General features: G+C 43.6%; 1 pseudogene across 1 annotated transcript in view; it reads left to right on the forward strand.

Moving 5' to 3' along the window:
• Positions 1–22,061, forward strand: part of LOC308521579 (uracil-DNA glycosylase-like) — a 102,943-nt pseudogene extending 80,882 nt beyond the window's left edge. Inside the window, exons 3-4 of the transcript in view lie at positions 20,987–21,240; positions 21,489–22,061. The product of the transcript in view is annotated as a uracil-DNA glycosylase-like (transcript). The remainder of the gene's footprint in view (positions 1–20,986; positions 21,241–21,488) is intronic.
• Positions 22,062–22,365: the final 304 nt, after the last annotated feature.

A 22,365-nucleotide genomic window follows, 5' to 3' on the forward strand; every position in this document is an offset into this window, starting at 1 on the left:
CAGTTGCAACACATGTTCGTGGTTTGTTGTGGAGCACTGGTTCTTTGGGGTTGATGATTTGTCATTTGGGTCTATGTGGCAGAAGAGATGGATTCCAAGAAACACATGTTTAAGAAATTCAGGAAGAAGCAAGGAAGTGGATATGATCATTGGCTAATTGGTTTGTTTGGCCAAAAATGCCTTTTGGTGCTCACCACAGCGCCGTTGCCAATTCTTAAGTAGCAGTGACCTCCCTTGAGGTCGTTGTGTGAATGACTATGACAAATGGCTGGTTTTGGAAGGCTAGAGACTTTTCTCTCTTTGCTTGTTTCTTTTTTTCGTACTTTCTTTGGTTGTTTGGGATCTTATTGAAAATCACAAACCAGAAAGAAAATAGTTGCCAAGATCAGTGGTGAACATTTCAGGAATCAGGTTACTGCGGCCTGCGGCTCTCAGCTCAACTTGAAGAAATTTCAGGTTGCTTTGGTGATTTCTCTCTGAACATTTTTCTTAAAATACCCACTTATCCTTGGTTTACCAGTGAGCAGAAGGTAGAAATGTCCAGAAGGGTCAGGCTGAATAATGTGGCAGGATATATATAAGCATATATTCCCTACTTCCCCCCCACCATCCAATAAATGTGTCTAACACTGAGTCAGATGCCTTGGAATAAAAGCAAACCCTAGAGGCTAAGTACTAGTACATGGTTTTGAGGGAAATTGAACAGTCTTGTAGGCTGGCTCTCAGGGCACCTTAAACAAATGATTTTGTGGCTGCTTAACATTAAGGCCCGGGATCAGCCTAAGAGCATGTATGGAAGAGTGAGATGGGCCTGGAGTGATGGATGTTGGCTCCTTTCACAAGGTAAAGACCAGGGCAAGGAAGTAGCCTGAACCAAGAATCAAGAGCTGTGCTTTCTAAGCCTTGCTCCACATCTTGCTAATCTGAGGAACCTCAGGCAAATTTGGGCTTTGCTGGCCTCGTAATCAGATGATTGGATCAATTCTTTGATGACAGGCTTTCCTTCTGTGTTTCCCCAAACTCACCTCAAATATTCTTGCCGCCACAAATGCTTTCATCGTTACCCTGGGGTGAGTCACATAAAGCCAATTCACACAGCAGTCAAACTCATCATATTTTCCGACATGCTCTATGATGGACCAGCAATATTACTAATTTCTATTAAGTCATGGCCCCAGCACACCCAGCAAGGAAAAAGCTGGAATTGTAAAATGTTTTTTAAAAATCGTTTCAATTATAAATGATGTCACAAATAATGGCTAAACATATATTTTGCCAATGTCGGCTTTGGAGATTAACTTGGGATCCTTCATATTTAGTAACTTTTTAAGGCAAAAGATCATTTTTAAATGCACTTAAAACAATGTCTTTTTAAGAATATTGAAAGTTTCTTGAATGTCATTTATATTACTGATTCACTTAGATTTGCCTCTGAAAGCTCAAGGTGAATAAATTCCAAATCAGTGAAGCCTGAATTAATGAGATAATGTCCTACTTACTCTTGGAATGTGTTGAACCATTTAATACTTCTTGACTCACCCTAGACTAGAGAAGTAAATCTATGCTGGAGACTATGCTGAAGAGGGGATTCTGTATCTAACAAATTCTAGGATACACAGGGTTAAGTTTAAACCAAAATGAGATCTCCTGAGGTCCTGCATGCTAATATGTACCACATTAGCCTTGAGATGGGTAGGGTCCCTCATAACAAAATAGAATACTTGCCAAATCTGGTATCTTAAAACAGTAACGTAGGCTCCAGCGTTCTGATTGAATTCTTCAGATATTAAAATTTTGTTTGACCTAGATTCGAAGTGACTAGTTATTTTTTTCTCTGTAAATTTCATGGAACTCCATACCGAGACAGAGGGACTGCATCTAAATCTCTCTTTTAAAGACACTCATAAAAATGCAGTCATCACTAAAAGTTTCCACCCGAGGAAATGAACAAAACAAGTTGGATTCAAATGGCAACAACAGCACCAAAAAAAAGAAGAAGAAAAAAAACAGGGAGAGAGAGAAAAAAATTCTGTAATTACATCTCAACATGGAAATATGTTCTAAATAATTAAGTAATTGTGGTCAAATGAAGAACAGAAATGGCAAAGCTGTTCCATTTTTACAGGAGCTAGTTTTCAGTTTCTTTCCCAGTGCTCATCAGCATTATTATAAAATGTTAGTGCTGGAGGGGTCATTCTATTCCAGTCCCCCTGTATGGAGGATGCGGCCCAGAGAAGCAATGGAGCTGGCCAGTGTCAGGGAGCCAATTATTATTGGAACGGCATCTAGAACTCAGCTCTTTCTAAACTACCACATGGCATAGCAGTGTGTCTACTAGGCCCTTGCTAGATGTTTACGGGATTGAATACTCTTACCCTTTGAGTTTTTATGGGGAACCTAATCAATCATCAGTCATCCATTCTTTCTCATATGTCTTTTCTCTAGACTTCTTTTTCCAGTCTGATTTCCTGGATTCAAAAAGCAGGTTTATGGAAATGGGAGCTGAGTTAGGGCCATGGAGAGAAGAGGTTTTCCTCCACACTGAAGTTTGGGCTGGGGGAAGAGGAGGAAAGATAAAGAGAAAAATCACTCAAATGCAGTGATTATTAAACACTAATTTTCTGAAACAAATTCTTCCATGTTTTAATAGGGTTGGTAGCTAAGTCTATGTTCTCATATTTTAAAGGGAGTTAAAAGCTGTCCTTGTGAAAAACAGCATATTGTTGAATGAATGAATATATATGAAGGGAACAGTGCTATGTGTTTCATATGCAGTATCTCACTGAAATCTCCCGAGCTCTCTGGAACTAGCTAGCATCGCTATTCTCTGAAGGAGGAGCCTGAGACTCAGAGAACAGAATGACTAGCCCAAGGTGCTAAACAACTCCTTTGCATCCTTTATACTCCCCTGCCCCATTCCTGATGAAACAGTTCCAGTCTTCCTATCAACTTCTTGGTTCTTTTTGATTTTTTTTATGTGGGGGAATAAGGGGGAAAGATGGGCCTCTGAGAATGGCTGAAACCACAGATGAACAGGAAAAATCAAAATGGCTTTTGGTTGGCAGATGCTAAATATCACAGAACAAAAAAACGTTGCATGTTCAGCTCGAAGCAGAGGAGGGTAAAAATGAATGACAGCTCAAGGAATTTGTGATTTGAAACTGCCTTACTTACTCTTGTTTCAATTTAATAGCTCGCTCTAGGCCAATAGAGTCCTACATTCAAAGAGACTTTGTAGTGTCTATATCATGCGACTGGTTTTGAGTGCCTGGGTTCCCCTTTCTGAAGAACCCAACATAACTCCATTGGCATGGTCTCTTCCAGTTAAAGGAGAATAGCAAATGTGTTTATCCCCGTATGGCTAGCCTCTGTCTCGGGGAATGACATCACCTCTCATCGAGTACTTCAGCTAATGGAGGAGGTCAGAAAGAATGGCCAGCATCATTCTTTCCTGAATTCTACCCCAGGTCCAAAATGAGCTTTTTATGAGGTAAAGATTCACTTATTAGGTAAAGTAAACAGAGAAACAATGTCAAGTTAAAATAGAGCAAGTTTCGATTCAGAGTGACACTGAGCAAACAGTCGAGCTGGACCTATCAGGCCCTCGTGGGATGTGGGTGTGCCTAGATGAGAATGATTCCAATTAGCTTCAGTGGGGAAGGGCTTGCAATGTGGTAAGTTTGCTCCACTGAAGCCTGAACCTGGAGAGCAGAAAGGCTGAGATGAGGAGCTGGGGAAGGCATCTGATTGCTGCATGACTCACTTTCTGAAACACTGGAAAGCACAGGCGCTGATGAACAGCCGAGACTCTTCAGGTGAATTCTGCCTTTCTAACCACAAGGAAACTGAAGCTAAGGGAGGTTTAGAGGCTTGGCCAAAGTCCCAGAGTAATTTAGCATCTGAGTCCAGTCTTATACCAAGGTTTCCTAGTTATCACAAGTTGGGGGTAAAGGTCTCTTCCTTTGAGCATTCCAAGCAAAAATCACTCATGATTGCAAGAAACATATCTGTCTTGTTCACCAAAATGCTGGGCACACAGCAGAAGCTCAAGAAATATTTGAAGAATGAAAGAAAGAAATCTAGACCTGAATATTGATCCAGGTTCAAAGATAGACACCAACCAGAACTCCAGATTATACCCAGCTTGAGCCCTGAGGTGGTTCCCAGGATATAGGTTGGTAATTCTATTCTGGACCTGGGCTATGCATACACCAAAGAGAATCTAAAATCAAAATGTTGCGTTGACCAAGTGTAAAGGTCAGCCACTGTTCTCTGTCTTATTCTCCTATATAATAAAAAGCTAATATGCAAATAGACCAAACAACAGAACAACCGGTTGCAATGACATGCGCTGACCACCGGGGGTGTGCATGGAACATGGCAGGCGTCGGCAGCAGGTGGCAGAGCACAGAACATGGTGGGCGTTGGCCACAATGGGATGGTGGAGCAGGTGAGAGGGGGCGCCAGACCAAGGCAAGATGCTGGCCACTGTCATCAGGGCTAGTCTCTGGTGGTTACTGAAAATTCTTTGCTCCTGCATGCCACGATCCCGCCTAGCACTCACACCTGCTGCCAGTTCCATCCTTGCTCATCCCCGCTGCCAGTGCCCAGCACCAGCCCCGATTGCTCGGTGCTGTCAGCTGTTGCGAGTGGCAGCTGCTGGCCCCAATTGCCCCTGAGGGCTTCTCCACCTTCCCCTGCTTCTAAGGGATTATCGGAGCAGCAGCTGCCACTCGCACCCGCTGATGGCATCAGCCCCAATTGCTCTGTGGCCATCAGCACCTGGGAGTGGTGGCAGCAGGAGCGGAGCCATGGCAGGAGGGGAGGGGTGGGGAGGATGAGCTGAGAACCGCCCCTGTGCCCACTGCAGCCTTGTGGCCCACATTTCCTTTCAAGGTACATGAATTCATGCACTGGGCCCCTAGTAGTATTATAAGGATTAAACAAGTCCATAGCAAGCACCTAGTAGAGAGTGAGGGCTCAATAGTTGTTAGTGGTGGTGATAATGAAGATGAACTCTGTGCCATATCAGATCCAGGTCCTCAACTTGAAGCTCCTTCCAATTTTTAGGAGCTTGACTGAAGAAATATATGAAGAAAATAAATCAAGAAAAATCAAGAAAAAAAAAAAGATGTTCAGACTTCACACAGTCTTCCTTATAATGTGTGATGAGGGTGAGTGAATAAGAAGTGAAAAAAATTCACAGGATATTTTTCAGCTGTGAAGTTAGCACATGTGACATGAGCAGTTCTTTCATTCCACATAGACTGACCGACCAGGTGTTGAACCTTCCTAAATATTGTGTTTATCATGTCACTCCCATGCTCAAAAACCTCTAATGGTTCCCATCACCTGTCCACACGAATACAAAGAGTTCAGATTCAGTAGCCTGGTGCTTATAAATGTGTTCATTCTTACCTTGACTGGTTCCCATGGTTTGCATGGAATATGTGCAGTAGCCTGGATCCACTTGCTATTATCTGAAATCCTTGCAACTTTCACCTTCACACATTTGTCTTTACTCCTAAAATTCTTCCCATTCTTCAATTTACAACTTGTCTCTGCAGCCAGTGGGAAGCTCTCCCTTTCTTCTGAACTCTGAGTGTTGTGTTTGTTTCTGTATGCTTGGTAGGAACCTGAAGTACTATTGCCTTGTTGTGCGATCTTTGAAGTTTTCATGCCAAATTATAAACTCTTGAGCTTAGGGACTATTTCTTATCCATCTCTTATTCTCTTCGGTGTTTTCCAATGGTAGGTGGTTAATATTTTCTTTTTTTTTTAAATATATTTTATTGATTTTTTACAGAGAGGAAGGGAGAGAGATAGAGAGTTAGAAACATCAATGAGAGAGAAACATCGATCAGCTGCCTCCTGCACATCTCCTACTGGGGATGTGCCCGCAACCCAGGTACATGCCCTTGACCGGAATCGAACCTGGGACCTTTCAGTCTGCAGGCCGACGCTCTAGCCACTGAGCAAAACCGGTTTCGGCTAATATTTTCTTATTGAAGGAATGATGTAATGGATGGCGGCTTGGACGAGAAGCTCCAGTTCTCACAGATGGAGGAGACTCCCAGTATGCTGTATCAGCGAGGGGTCCAGCTGTTGTTCCCACACTTGATTCTGGCAGAAGACTGCCGCTCTGCTAGGAGTTATGCGAATGTGATGATTTCTCCTGTAGCTGATGCACTAAGTAAGGTGGTAGGATCCGTGTCCCCAGGTGTATCACCAGTGAGGGAAGGAAGGCGATGCAAGGTATTGAAGCCCTGGGTCTGCTCAGCCTGGGATTCCTAGATGGTGTGCTCCGGCCCCTGGGGCCCTCTAAGGAGTTTCCTCAGCTGGAGTCTTCAGCTCACGGCTTTAAAGACTGAAAAGTCCATCCCAGCAAAGCATTCTTTCTAGTCACTGATAAGAAAGCTAAGAAAATAGGTTCTACTAACTGCAGAACAATCCACACCATGGGATTCTTGGCTGAGATTCCAGAGCAAGCTATTGGGAACTTGGTTTGTGAGCATGAAATAAAGAAGCTGTAATCTCCAGAACGGACATGGGTTCCCTGGGAACTCTTCATGTGAGCACAACAGGATCCACTGTGTTGTGAGGGTTGCCTGGCTCTTCCATAAAATGGGACCAAAGTAGCACATCTGGATTGCAATGCGTCAACGTGAAAGGTTCTTCCTAACGGGCTGATGAACCAGACAGAAGTGTGGAAGCAGGGCAATGCATTTGGCTGTCTTTACGGCATGACCCCCAGGGGCTGGAATCAACCAAAGTGATGTCAACCTGCAGATGACTTCTGAGTGGCACACTACCGACCTGGCCCAACATTTTAAGAAAAGAACTTAACTTAAAAGGATATGCAGAAGGTCTGCCTACTGAATGTTGAAATGGCGATGAGCCTGGAAGGAAAATAAATGTTAAGAAATAGGACAAGGATTTTTAAAACTCGATTATTTAGAGATTGCTACAGTATTTAGGTTTTTACAATAAACACTGTTTATTTCACAATGAGTTTTCAGAACACTGTTATCCATGCATCCAAATCACAAACACCTCTCTCTCTCTCTCTCTCTCTCTCTCTCTCTCTCTCTCTCTCTCTCTCTCTCTCTCTCTCTCTCTCTCTCTCTCTCTCTTGGCTTCCTACACGTCTATGAATATTCTGTTCCCCTGGCACGGAACCAGCACCATAGGAATGGAACAAGGACCAAGCCCTCCTTCTAAAAGGCTAAGCTGTAAAATTAGCAAAGGAATAAAAAACAGCTGGCGAAATATGATAGCTGTTATTCTGAGCCCATGAACCTGAAAAGATAGTTTATTTTAGAAGACAAACAAAATCTGCCTTCTGTTTGATCTGGGACAGCATCCACCGTCAGAAGCCGTCCGTTAGCATTTAGTTACTCTGGAGGTTTGGGACAAGCAGTGCAGGCGCTGTAAACAAGGAACAGAAAGGACCAGTTTCCATCTTAATTTGACAGTAAACAGTACTAATTGGACTCCGCAGCTGTTTATCGATACCCAGGGAAAAAAACGTTGCAATTCAATAGAGAGAACAGTAGCCAGTGTGTTGGGGCAGAATTGTTCCTGAGATGGCAGGAGCCAGGCTGTCTTGAACCTCTTGACGTTAAAAGAACACAATGTAAATTGCCACACGATGCGGTTTTCATCTGGCAGCAGGGCCAGCAATGCGAGCCTATAGTTTTCAGCCTTCAGAGAGGGCTCTCTGTCGTGGCTTCATCTTGACTCATCTTAGTAACTACCAATGGATTTCCTGCCAATCACTTAATATTTTACAGAAAGCAGGTCTGGCCCAAGGCAAAATTCTTTATTCGTTCACTCACTCACTCATTTTACAACTGTGTATGAAGTGCTTGCTAGATGGCAAACACTGAGCTGTATATTGGAAATAAAAAGATGGATATTATTCACGCCCGCTTGACCTTCACTTTCTAGCAATAAAGAAATTTGCAAATAAATAATTATGATACATTAAGGTAAGTAGCATTCAGAAGCATTCTCTGGTTAATTAAAGAATATGGTTAGTTGAGTTCCCATGTGTATTATCCATAAATTTATCATACAGAACTGGGTGACAGTATTGGATTTGAAAGCTATTTCCTACATAACTCATTCATTCATTTATCCGTTCACTACATTTTGGGTGATTCTGACAGGACTAATATAGCCAGACACCTCGGCAAGTTACCTTTCATGCATTATCTCAGTCAATACTCACAACCACATGATAAGGTAGGCACAATGGTTATCCATTTGGCCAATAAAAAGCTGTGGTGCGGGGGTTGAATTTCCTGCCTGTGACCACGCAACTATTAAGTGGAGAGGCCATGGACAGAATCCCAGTTCCGGGCTCTTTATAATAATGCCTCCACTTAAGGTACTTAGAGGTTGTGGCTCATCGTGAACATCGATTATCATTGTCATATATTTTTTAAAAAGCATAGACTTTCCAACGAATACAGTTATTCTAACAATTTATTACAATTCACATCTCACACCTATTCATATAATATTAAACTGCCACCTTTAGGTGATGCTCCTGGTCTTCTGCTTAGAATAAACAGAACATTTTGCTCCGGTGCTTTAAAATAGATTTGTTGAGCACGTACTATGTGCCCTGAATAAATGTGGGCTTTGTCGTTATGCAGAGTCACAAATCTGAGCAAGACCTTGTCCCTGTGACATTATCTCATTTCTTTACCAAGAACAGTTGCCTGCCTTCCCAATACGAAATTTTGAACAAACACAATCCTACACTATTTTTAAATAATTTTGAAGACATTTACCATTTGCAGTCAAACCAGAAAGAATAATAAGAGTGAACAGCTATTAGAAGAAAAAAAAAATTCCTGTCATATGTTCAGTTTCGTAAGAATATGCAATTTTACTACTTATGTTTTAATTTATCTCCCTCTCAAATGCAATTGAATCTCTATCATTAGGTCGTATCTGGCCTGGCCAAATAAAGCATTCTATTGAGAAAATGGAACACTCAGTGCTGCCAGCATCTCTCCATTCCACTTACAAAGAATAGAAGCAATGGACTTGGGACTTTCAGGTTCTCTCACGCGGTTGGTTTGCCTGTGTTCCTGGTACACAGTGATGTGAGCTTTGGAAGGCTGCAGGCAATGGAGAGTACACAGAGATCCAGTAAAGGGGAGGGGTCTGCTCCTTTACTGCACGTTATTTCTTTAGGATGCTCAGCATTTGTTGAACACATGAAAAGTAGGAGAGGCATAGTCTGAATATCATTAAAGGAAAATAAACCATGAAGCTCAGTGAGGCTCAGTTTGGTACCAAGTTTCTATTCTGCCTCACTGGTCTGTACATTGTCACCCGAGTGCTGCAACCCAGTTGGGCTTTTCTGGGTAATTTGTTATTCGTCTCCCCCTTATGCAGAGAGTTAGGAACATTTCACTACAAATATGCATATCCATCTACACCTAGAACAGACTTTACAGTGATCTCTCACCTGGGATAGATGAGGGTGCTCTCTGAAGAGTAGCACAATACACGACGTAAGCAAAATATTATGTTATTATTTCACATGACAATTCCAGAGATAGGATATCTTAGGATTGATTAATTAAGGGGCTCGATGACATTGTCCAAGACCCAGGTGCTTTGCACCCCTCTGCTCTGCCATCTTCAGAGAGTTGGCGTAATGCTCGTGTCAGCTTATGGCAGCAAGACATCTGCAGCAGTGGGACCAGTTCATGATCCAGACAGGGTCATGTCCAGAGGAAGAAGATACCAGTTCTTCCTTATGCCTCTTTTTAAAATCAAGGAAACCTTCCCCTCAACACCCCCAGAGGACCCAGCCTCACTTCTCAGTGTTCAGAATTGTGTGACATGCCCTGACTTCCCTCAGTCACTGGCCAGGGAAGGAAGCCACCTTTATGAGCTTAGACCCATTAAGCACATCCCCTAAAGCAGGGGTGGGCAACCTTTTTGTGAGTGCGTGCCAAAATCAGCAAAATCTCTGACTCAAAATTCTTCTGCGTGCCAACCCTAATTTTTTGAGACCATGTTATGCCTACTTGGTATCTCTTAAGGTGTAAGTATGTGAAGAACCTTGAAGAAGTAATAAAATTCATTCAAGCGACAAAAACACAGTAGATGATGATGAAAAATACATTTACTTTTTAATGTATACATGTACACTGATAGTCCGACAGAAAACTTTATGACTCCGTTTGATATTATCAGTGGGACTTTTGCTGCTGCATCACTGATGACAGAGATTTTACATCAGATTTATGTTTCGTGACCTTCAGAGATAAGCACGAGCTACTTACTACTTTCATCCATCAGGCTACTCCTATTATGAGACCTAACAAAATTCATCACTGAGAACAAAGATTCACAAGCGTATGTGGATGAAAACATGGAGAGTAACGCTGTTGCAAAGTTTTTTAAACAGAAAAAATTTTCTGGAATGGCATTCCAAGTCCTCAATAGTTCGTTTCGACACTATTGAAATTGCTCTTCCCCTCTCTCGTCAATCCATGTCTATGGTCTTTAAGATAACTTGTTATGTAAAATTATTTATTTATCTAAGATGCACCTACACTGAATTTATCTGAAAAATAAAAAAGTCGATATTAAGAAAAAAAAATTGTAAATGGAAGATTATAAGAGAGGGTTTCTCGTGCCAGCAAAAGTTACTGGCGTGCCATGTTTGGCACGTGTGCCAGGGGTTGCCCACCCCTGCCCTAAAGTACATGACTGTGTGGAAGAGGTAGATACCTGAACAAAGTCAGAGTTCATTGTCAAGAAGTTGGCTATTGGGTAGGCAACCAAAAGTGTGTGCTGCAAGTGGTCATGCCTGGCCTGTCACATCTTCAAACGACTCTGTGTAGACAGCAAGTCAGACATACAACAAGCAGAAGAGAAAACAACATTTTCGTTCTTTGCTCAAAGCCACATGGAATGAATGACAAAGTGAAGATTCCAGCTGAAGTCTTCAGCACCAAGTCCATTATTCTCTGGATTACTTGTCTCCTTGGCCTTGGCATAATTAGTGACTTTTCATTCTTCTTAGTGCTTACTGCTATCTTTTCTGGTCCCTGAACTCAGCGAAGATTTGTCTTCTCACAAAGATGGGTGTGCAGCCAACCTCAGAGAACATTTACTATGCGGGGCACTCTGCTAAAATCTTCACACAATTAGCCCCCACACCTCATACAACTAGTGTGAGGAGTTGAGGGTCAATCCAAAGCAATCAGTTCTAGAACCAGGTTCTTAACCATTATACTCCCAGAGAGAGAGTATCTGTTGTCAGGCATGCAAGGGGCTAGAGTGAAGTTAATTCAATGTTGCACAAATCAATGTGAACTTTTGGATGGAAACTGATTTCAAAGAGTAGGTTATGTGTCCTTGGATACCACTGTCACTTGGGATGGCGAAAGAGCCCTAACATCTAATCTAGTTATCCCCAGTTATAGGCTCTTAGACTTAGGAAGCAAAATTCCCAACTGAGCCTGTTTCCTTATCTGCAAAATGGGGATAAAAGTAATTCCTATTTTACAACTTTTGTGTTGCCAAGATTAAAGAATAATCTCTGCAGAAATACTCTGTATATTGCAAAATATTCTAATGATTATTAGTTGTTATTATTATTATTATTATTATTATTATTATTATTGGCATCACCTGCTTTCACAGATCAGGGTGTCCTGCTATTCTCTGTTGGAGCTTCACTCTCCAGCCCCCACCTCCAGGATGTCTTCCTCACCTCTCCTGCCCTCAAGGCTGTATAATGTCCCTCTTCGTCTTCTGGTTTTTCTCTAGGTGGCAGAGAAGGGAAGATTCTCCTCAACGTTAATGAAACCAGGGAATACACATAAATTATAGTGCAGATAAACTCTGGCATAGGGCCTAGGCCCTGTCTGATCTGAGTGTTTGCTCATTCAAACTGATTTATGTTTACTGCAGCCAACACAAGCCAGAGTGGAGAGAGTGGGCCTCCCTGGAGCAGGACCTGCAGAACATTAGAGTTGGGAGAGACCCTGGTGATCACTTAAACCCTTCTTAAGTTCTAGATGTTAATGAACATGACTAAGAAAATGGATCCATGCTCAAACATGTTTTCCAAGCAGGGATTTCACACAGTTAAAGAAGCTCCTTTATTCATGGTTGGATTGTTGGAGTCTTTTTTTTTTTAAATATATTTTATTGATTTTTTACAGAGAGGAAGGGAGAGAGATAGAGAGTTAGAAACATTGATGAGAGAGAAACATCGATCAGCTGCCTCCTGCACATCCCCCGCTGGGGATATGCCCGCAACCCAGGTACATGCCCTTGACCGGAATCGAACCTGGGACCTTTCAGTCCGCAGGCCGACGCTCTATCCACTGAGCCAAACCAGTTTCGGCTGTTGGAGTCTTTGATAGGATTTCTAAGAAAGGATTCCCCAGAATGATTTGGCTATAAATGATTTTTTTTTAAAGAATAGTTCATTGATTCTTTTTTAGAAAGAGAGGAAAGGAGAAAAGAGAAACATTGATGTGAGAGCAAAGCATTGATTGGCTGCTTCCTGCATGCCCCCTTCTGAGGATCAAGTCTACAGCCCTGGGATGTGTCCTGACCAGGAATCCAACCTGCAATCTCTTGATGCACAGAACTAAACCTAACCAACTGAGCCACACCAGCCAGGGAAAAATGATTTTTTTCCATAGGAGGCTGATTAAATCCTATTATATATTATATTATATTATACTAGAGGCCCAAAGCACAAAATTTGTGCAAGAGTAGGCCTTCCTTCCCCTGACTGCCAGCACCGGGCTTCCCTCAGGCCCCAACTTCATCAGGAATGATGTCCGGTCTAATTAGCATATTACCCTTTTATTATTATAGATTATATTATATTATATTATATTATATTATATTATATTATATTATATTATATGAAACTGAAGTTCACAGAAGTAAGCTGAGTTGCTCAAGGTTGCAAGCTAGCCAGAGGAGGAGGGAGCTCCCCTGGTCGCCATGCTCTATACAGGTGATTGACAGCAGTGTTCCCTGGAAGGCTTGTTGATACAGAGGTTTCTGAGTCCCACACCCTGGGTATCTGACTCAGTAGGTCTAGGGAGAATTTGCACCAGATAATTTGTATGCGATGCCCAAGCTGCTGGCATGGTCTAGTTCTTGCTTAGAGAACTGTTGCCTTATATCACCGGAATCTCTCGTTATGTGCCATGTATCAAGTTTCTGATCCAAGGAGAAGTGTGACCACCTGGATGCTGTAGCCGCCCTAGCCCTAGATGAAGTAAGCAGAGCTGCCCTCATGATGTGACTGAAGGACCACTGGAGACCGGGGTGGCCTTCCATGAAGGCTCCCACCTTTCCTCAGCCTTCCCTCCCCTTTTTCACACTATCTGGAACCCCACCAATGAGAGATTTGTCTTGGATTTTTGTTTGTTTTTGCTGTAAGTTGCTCTTTTACAATGCAAATGCTCCTGGAAGAGTTGAGGAAGATTGTCACTCACTCATGAGTAAGATTACGTTAAATCAGATTCCCCTTTGTACTTAGCTGAGAACATTCTCATGAGAGAAGGGGATTTTTGATTGGTTTAGGTTGGAGAACTTGTGGGATGAAGACCTATATTTGGAGGATAAAGGGGAACTTTGAAATGGGTTGCTGGGTGCCTGGTGAGGGAGGTGCCCGGAAGGTGGTATGCCACTTTGGGTTGAGCTGCTCCTTCTCGTTGGGCGTATCATCCTAAATGTCACTAGCTACTGAGTAGGGTGGGGTGAGGGAAGGTGGGGGGAGAGACGACTTACCTTTTGGATCACAAAGGCTCTTCCTCTTGCAAACATGGGAACCTAAGGTGGTGGTGCAGACAAGAGCGTCTCCCAGGGCCCTGCTGACTGAGAAAGCTCCTCCTGGTGACGAAGGCCAGGATCTGGCACAGGAATCTGAGTGCCGGGTGGTCTGTGCCCTGTGTTTGTGGGAACAGCTGCCGGCTGCACTGAATTCTATTTACTAGAGAGCCTTGGGTGTATTCCTGGGACTGTAACAAGGACCATGCGGCCTCTGTCTCCAACTGGATCCCTTTCCCTCCTTTTCCTCTTGGCAGCCTCCCCATGACTCTCTGTTCTTGGTCTCAGGCTCTCTCTCCATGAGATGCAAAGAAACTTCTCTAGAGATTTATAGTGTCTGTAACTAGACTATAGCTCTGCCCATTTCCAGGAGGCGCCCTTTGCATAGAATTCCACCAAAATGGCAGCCTCTCAGATCATGACACTTCGGTGACGGTGGCAGCGCCCTCTGTAGCCCCTGTTCCTAACTAGTTAGGAAGAAGGAAGATGGGGTGAGAGCAGAGGGGGATGCGGAAGAGCAGAGAGCCCCTTCCACAGGCCCAGTACCAGGTAAATTGCAATTCCCTTTCACCTTGTCCTCTGCTGCCCCAGGAAGCAGGCAGCTGCCCTGCAAGCAGGCGATGGGGGGTGTCAGCCCCTGGCACGCCAGGTGGGAAAACACCCCAGGTCAGAGGTTTGGGGCTGCCCATAGCTTTCAGGTCCTCCATCTCACACTACAGCTGAGACACTGGTGCCTGGAGGGCCATTCATATCTGCTCCCCCAGGAGCGAGCCTTCTGGATCCTTTAAAGGAGAATCTTAAAGCCATCTTCTCCCTGCATTCCGATCTCTGTTCCTGAGACACGGGGCCCTGCACAGCCAGCACCAGCAGCCATGGGGAAGTGTGGAAATCATTTACTACACGTCTCCCCGCGGAATATGGAATTTCGGATCAAAGTTAGAATGGACCCGTCAGGCACTATTTACCCTCCTCTTTCTGAGTTCCGATGACTGACATTGTTCTGTTTTTATTTCTGGCTCTTGGAAGCAATTGTTTTAGAAAAATATTGTCTAGACCTGAAATTGAGTGAATGTGACATTAATTACGGCGGCTTTCCTCCGAGTGTCTTTGCCAGCTGTGCTCTGTGCGCGGGAGCCGCTCGGGCCCCAGAGAGATGCCCCTGGTGGAGTGGAGGAGCCGCGGGCAGAAAGGCCTGCTGGGCCAGGCTCTGAACTCCGCCATTAGCACAGCTTTCTTCACTTCACCCTCACGACCGCCCTGTGAAGCTGGCACCATCTCCCCTGTGTGACAGGTAAAACTCAGGAATGTTCAATATTATGTTCGGGAGCACGCAGGACCCAAAAGGTGAAGTCAGGATCCAGATCCAAGTCAACTGAGCTCTGAAATGTATGCTCTTTGCCTCCCACCCAGGTGACTGGACCACGGCAGCTTGGAATGAGCCACGCTCCATTTAGTAATGGATTCACTCCAAATCATAATGGGTGTGCAGAGATTTTTAAGAAAGCGCTTTGCAACTGTGAATCCTCCTTCATTACTGGCACGACATCCACACAGTGGGTTATAATGACCGACATGAAAGCAGAAATTTTGTGTTTTAATAACATATGAGTATGTGCACGTATGTAAGTAGGTGAGGTGTTATGGGCCTAAAGCTTACATGATTTGAAGGGCCTTATTTATGAAAAAGTATCAATGATTGTTTAGAATAAAAACAAAACAAAACAAGAAATTACTAATTTTAAAAAGCGAACCACAAACATCACAAAATCCAGGTCAGATACAACATGATACTTTTATTGGTGGTTTGACACTAGACACTATAATACTAGTCTTCCACATTTCCTGGCAGCATAGTCTTTGATCACCTCTTTATATGATTGCAAATGTTGTAATATCACTTGCTACAGAAAGAAATAGTAAGACAACTTGACCTTTTCTTTAGGGCAGTTGATAGAAAAAATAATTTTTATTATTGATGGAGAAGTTTGTTAGTTGTTTGTTTTTTTTGTCTTTTTGTTTTTGTTGTTTTTATTTTTAGCATCACAACTTGAAATTAATAGTGCCATTGAACACTTTAAGAATGCTGTCAAATTTGGGAAAATTATTAAGTTTCTTTCATACGTAAACTGTAAGGCTGGGTAGAATTTCCTACAAGCTAGCTTCTGGCTTCACACAGTTCAAAGCATTTTCTTTTTCACACCTTCAATGATGGGCGCTGTAGGACACATCCATATACTGGTAGTGCTAGGACAGCTATGTCTGTGCTTTTGTGTTAGAGGGGTCATTGCAGTGGGCAGTAGAAGTATTCCTGCAAGTCATTCCTATCTTGGGAGGACTGGCAATAACTTAGCCATAAAGCCAAGTGGCTATAGATAGCTTCTTTCTGTCTATCTCTGTGTCGCACTGAACCCAAATTAGCTGTATCCTCAACTCAACCTCTGCTTAATTAGATCCACAAATTCCCACATGCCTCTAGCACCACCCAACACATGGAGAAGATTGGTGGAGGGAAAGCTGGAATAGAAAGAGACAATGGTGTCTACATCATTATTTTTTTCAAATATCACAACAAAAAATAACCACGTGAACACATCCAGAGGGCCCCTCCCCAGACCTTGTGCAAGTGAGTGATCCTGAAGCTTAAATCTCACTGGCTCCATGGAAAATCCTTTCCTCACGTATGCATGTATGGGAGCATCTCCAATACAGCAGTTACTGATGGGAGTATGTTTTTCCCCTCAGGCGTGCTGGGGTTACAGAAGGGCTGGGAACCAGAGCATTGGAGTGTATGGAATGCCAATCTTGGTACTCCATAGCAGGCGCCTGTCTAGTACAAGGGCCAGCAAATGTTTTCTATAAAGAACCAGATGGTCATTATCCTACCTTTTGTGAGTCAACTACTCAACTCTCCCACTGTAGGGCAGAAGCAGCCCTGGGCATGATGTGAGCAAAGAGCCCAGCTGCACTCCAATATAACGTTAGAAAAACAGGGGTGCTGCGCTGACCCCTGTGCTTGTAGGTCTCCCTGGAGCTGGATGGTTCCTGTATTGGGAAAGTGCGGCTTCCACAGCTGCCATGGGAGGTAGAGTAATTACTGGATGCCACCATCTTTTGGGGCAGGAGAGATTTGAAGGAAGAAAGAGAGGTGGAATCTTTTGGACAAGATCAATGTTTTTTTAGGTACACAGATTTTATTTTCTACTTTCTCCTCACATTTTTAAGACAAACACATTTTGATATATAGAATCAGACATGAAGCTCTTTTAGTCTAACTTGGGTCACTTCACTGGTTGTAACCGAAATACTTGGTCAGATGAATTTGTTTTATTCAGACATGTTTAAGAAGTCCAGTAAGCCTTCTGGCTCTGACCCTTGCCAGTCAGACCCACTACCGTTGGTCCATGTCTATTTCTACAGCATATGCATTAACATTACCAACATCTTAATTTTCCTGGGTTGAAATATTAGAATGATTAAGGTAAAGTTTCTGTATTTATCTTCTTGAAAGAGAACTTACAGGAAAAACACAGAACTATTTTTTTTTTTTACTTTGCAAACTTCAAACTATTTCACCAAATCACTATGATTATTGTATACTTCAGAGTTAAAATTAGGAATAAATTTTAGTATTACTTTCCCTCTCTTCTCTTCCCTCTCATTTTAACTGAGTTATAAGAAAGGACTTGATTAAATAAAGTGGAAGGCATCATGTTGTAATTTAAAGTATTTTAGAGTTCAGTTTTTCTCATATATACATTCTCCTTATTATATTATATTTCCACTCCCCCAATTAGATGTTTAACATCAGTAACAGATGCATATGTTTCATCTAATATACACTGATGGGATAATGTCCAATATTAGTCCAGGGAGCTAGCTAATGTTCAACATAAATAGCATAAAAATATTTTATTTAACCCTTCAGGTCTGAGCAATTCCATTTACCAACCCTACCAAGAAAAATAAACGACATTGCATTGTATTCTGGTTATGTAAAAAAGAGCAAGTCGTGGCTAAAAATGAGTTTAGCTCATTATAGAAAGTTAGTGATTCTAATTCTTACAATTGCAAAGTATTTTGTTTATACTTCCCTGGAAATTATTTGAGATTTTATATTTATCCTATGAATTGTACAGGATCTATCAGATGTGATAGGTCCAAAGTTGCGCTTTTGATAAGCAGTGAATTTGGGACAGTCTGACCCTTGGAATCCTACCTGAAGCTTTCCCTCATGACCAGTGAGTTAGGGCTCAGTGTAGTGATAGTCCAGTGTGGTGAAGGGTAAAGAGCAGAGCCTCTGAGTCAGCATGAACTAGGCTCTAGCATCCTGTCCTTACCACTCTGATGGTGTGAATTTGGATGGTAAATTAATCTCTAGAATCTCTGATTTTCATGCATGATTGGAAATAATACTCAATTTTTTTTAAGAGTTAAGTGAGCTTACAGTATTATGTAAGAGGATTTGATAAGCTGTAACTTACCTAGTTAGGTCATATCGGGGTTTTTTTTTGTGTTTTGGGTTTTTTTTAGTTCTTTATTGATTAAAGTATTAAGTATGTCTCCTTTCCACCCCCTTGACCTCTCCCAGGCCACTCCCACCCCCCAGCACATGTCCACACCCCCCTAGTGTCCGTGCTTGTTGGTAATGCTTATCTGCATGCATACTAGTCCTTTGGTTGATCTTTTACCCCCTCTCCCTACTCTCCTGCCTTCCCTCTGAGGTTTGATAGTCAGTTTGCTGCTTCTCTGTCTCTGGATCTATTTTTGTTCATCAGTTTGTGTTGTTCACTATATAGGTTATATCTTTACCTCATTTCTGTAGTGTTTATTGACTTTGAATACACATTTGAATTACCTGGGTAACTATTAATTCCCTGATAGGCGCTAGATTAATAAAATTGAATAAATCATTGAAAATCTGACTGCTTGTCTCTGAGATCATGTAGCTGCCCCCACACCAATAGTGAGCACACTGGGCTGGAAATGTTAGCTCTCAACCCAACAGCGTTTCATTTGTATGAGGAAATGTCGTGGGAGGGAGGGAGGGGACTTGTAACAATAGATTATATTTTCACAGCTCTTTTATATTACTTTTTACAGAGCTCTTTATATACATTACTGATTCTTGGCAACTTTGGTAGTCTTTTCTGCTTCCAAAGGATTACACCATTTGCAAAAGTGCACACAGTTTTTAAATGGCAGAACCAAGACTCATTCCCCGGTCTTCAAACTCCAACTCATTCTCAGTCTCCAAACAGCATATTAAGCCACTGCAGAAGATGCTCTGTTACCTGCCGTGTCAAGTGTCACCTCCCTCTAAGCAAACTGGTGACGGGAGGAGGAGAGGGGCTCTCCAGTGTCTGACACCAAGTTACCTGCTCCCCCAGCTCTGGAGTAAAGAGCTGGTTTTCCAGACAGCTGGTGGACTCTCTTATACTCAGGGGCGTCTTGTCTGTAGTCTTATCTGAGAGCCAAGGGCAAGTGGTCCTTGGGTGTGTGGCTTTGCAGAGGAGAACAGTTTCCCCCCAAATTAGAGGACTAAGATGGGATTGCCAATGTTTTTCTGTACTGAATGAGGCTTGAAAAAACCTAAACAAAAAAACTGGTCATCTACTATCAATATCATCTCAATGAAAACATTTCATTCCACCTCCCAAAAGGCAGGACATACTTTCAGAAGAAGGAATAGCCCTTTCATGAAATAAATCCGGCTCTAGGAACAATCCTTCCCTCCCTGTGTTCTTTCCTCTTTGTTCCCTCCCTTCCTCCTCCCCCCTCCCTCTTTCCTTCTCATTTCAGTGAAGTCCAGCCCATGAGCAGGCCTTCAGAACCAGAATCGAAGCTCTCTGTTCACCCTGGGAACGCATGCCTCTTCACTTTGGTAAAGATCCCTGGGTGGGAGTGAATTAAAGCTTTGTGTGTCTCTTGGAGTCTCTGAAATCTGTGTGTTTCCAAGAAATGTGAAAGATAAAAACACGAGTGCACCACGCTGTAGGAAGGCCTGCAGCAGAGCAGAGTCGGGCCACCAAAGTGTTGAAATGTGCCCACTGAAAACAACAGGGACCCACCTCTCCTCTTCCCAAAGGAGGTGCGAACAGCTCAGCTGCCATGGGAAACTTGTAGTTTGAGAGCTGTCCATGCACTTGACAGCCCCGAAGGGCTCCTTGGGGAAGAGCTGGGTGGGTCCCATCAGAAGAGGGGGGAGCTGTGTTGCTTGGAGAGCAGCGCTCAGAGTTGGATGGTTCCCTTTGCAATGGGCAGATCGGGTTTCTCTCTGATTGTATTTAATGCCCCTGCAATCACAGTTCAGCATGAATCACTTCATTTCCTTTATGTTGTCCCACCCTCCTACCCGCACCCCTCTACATACACTCCAACCTCCCTGAATAGTTCCCAGAAACTCCCCTCCAAGCCCAGTTCTATGGTAGTCAGGACCATCTTTTGGGTTGGTTCTGCCATGCCTATATGGAAGCAAGGAACAGAGGGGAGATACAGATTCATTCAGTCTTTTGTGAAGACCCTTTGAATTCTGCAGACTACCGAGTGCTGGCCATGGACCAGCAGATTTGGCATTCCCTTCCAGGATGCTTGTGAGATGTGCCCACTCTAGAGCTACAAAACAGAACCTGCATTTTAGCAAGGTCCCCAGATGTTTTGTGCATGCACGAGAGGCTGAGTAGTGCTGCTCTACAGCACTCTGGAAGCTAAAATGCCCCCAATGTTGGCCTCTGACCACAGCTGACATGCAGCTCATAGTTTTCAAAATATTAAAAATCATAATTCCCATACAGCTAGAGAGTGAGCACGGGTCAAAGATTTATTGAACTCATCAATCAAGAATCCTGCAAGATGGCCCTGGGCGGGTAGCTCCGTTGGTTAAAGCACCATCCCAATACTCCAAGGTTTTGGGTTCCATCTCAGGTCAGAGCCATGCATGATTCAACCAATGAATGCAAAAATAAGTGGAACAACAAATCGATGTTTCTCTCTCTCTCTCTTAAAAAAGAAAAAAAGAGGACAATTGCGGGCCCACGGCCTGCGCCAGCCTCACGTGCCTTCACTTCCCCCCGACTCGAGGGTCCCTGGATTGCTTTGGGATGATCGGCCAGAAAATACTTTACTCCTTCTTCTCCCTGAGCCCCACCAGTAACCAGCGGGGCGGCCGTAGCTGAGGAGAGCGGGGATGCAGTGGTCAGTCCTGCCAAGAAGGCCCGAGTAGAGCAGGAGAAGCCCAGCACACCGCCCTTGTTGCCACTGAGCCCCAAGCAGTTGGTCTGCCTCCAGAAGAACAAGGCCGCGGCCCTGCTTAGACTCTTGGCTCAAAATGTGCCAGTGGGTTTCTGTGAGAATTGGAAGAAGCACCTCAGCAGAAAGTTCAGAAAACCGTGTTTTATAAAGCTAACTAGAGACTCAGTGCATGAATTAGTGCACAAGTGGGGTCCCTTGGCCTGACAGGTGATTGAGACCTATCAGGGGGCTGACCAGCCAGGGGGAGGGGCTGCGGGAGCACACTGACCACCAGGGGGCAGCTCCTGCCTTGAACATCTGCCCCCTGGCGGTCAGTGTGCATTATAGCAACTGGTTGACTGATCATTCTGGCTGTTCCGGTCGTTCGGTTGTGATGGTCATTTAGGCTTTTATATATATAAATGGGATTTGTTGCAGAAGAAAGAAGATATTACACTGTTTATCCACCCTCACACCAAGTCTTCACATGGACCCAAATGTGCAACATAAGAGACGTGAAGGTCCATATCATGGACCCAACCAAACTCATGGCTCTGCTTTAGTGTTCAAAGACCTGTTCCATCTCTGCCCAGTTTGGAAAACATTTATGAGGAGCTGGCTACAGAAATAGATGGTTTTGTGCATCCTGGCCATGGAGATGTATCTGGGTGGGCCAAGCAAGGTGTTCTACTCAACGCTGTGCTCACCATCGGGCCCATCAGGCCAGTTCTCATAAGGAGAAAGGTTGGGAGCAATTTACTGATGTGGTTGTGTCCTGGCTAACTCAGAACTTGAGTGGCCTCATCTTCTTGCTCTGGGGCTCCTGTGCTTGGAAGAAGGGCAGTGCCATCGATAGGAAGCGCCACCACGTGCTGCAGACCACCCATCCCTCCCCATTGTCATGTATAGGAGGTTCTTTGGGTGAAGACATTCCTCGAAAACCAACGAGCTGCTGCAAAAGTCTGGCGAGGAGCCCAGGCTGGAAGGATCTGTGACCCTGAACTGGAAGGGAGGGGGTCCTCCGGGAAGTTTCTAGGACAGGGGTGGGCAAACTTTTTGACTCGAGGGCCACAATGGGTTCTTAAACTGGACCGGAGGGCCGGAACAAAAGCATGGATGGAGTGTTTGTGTGAACTAATATAAATTCAAAGTAAACTTCATTACATAAAAGGGTACAGTCTTTTTTTTTTTTTTAGTTTTATTCATTTCAAACGGGCCGGATCCAGCCTGCGGGCCGTAGTTTGCCCACGGCTGTTCTAGAAGCTGCTATTGAAGTATTTGTCAGTGACAAAGTGGAAT

Source organism: Myotis nattereri, assembly GCF_964212035.1.
Source record: "Myotis nattereri genome assembly, chromosome: 6".
NCBI classification, from domain to species: domain Eukaryota; kingdom Metazoa; phylum Chordata; class Mammalia; order Chiroptera; family Vespertilionidae; genus Myotis; species Myotis nattereri.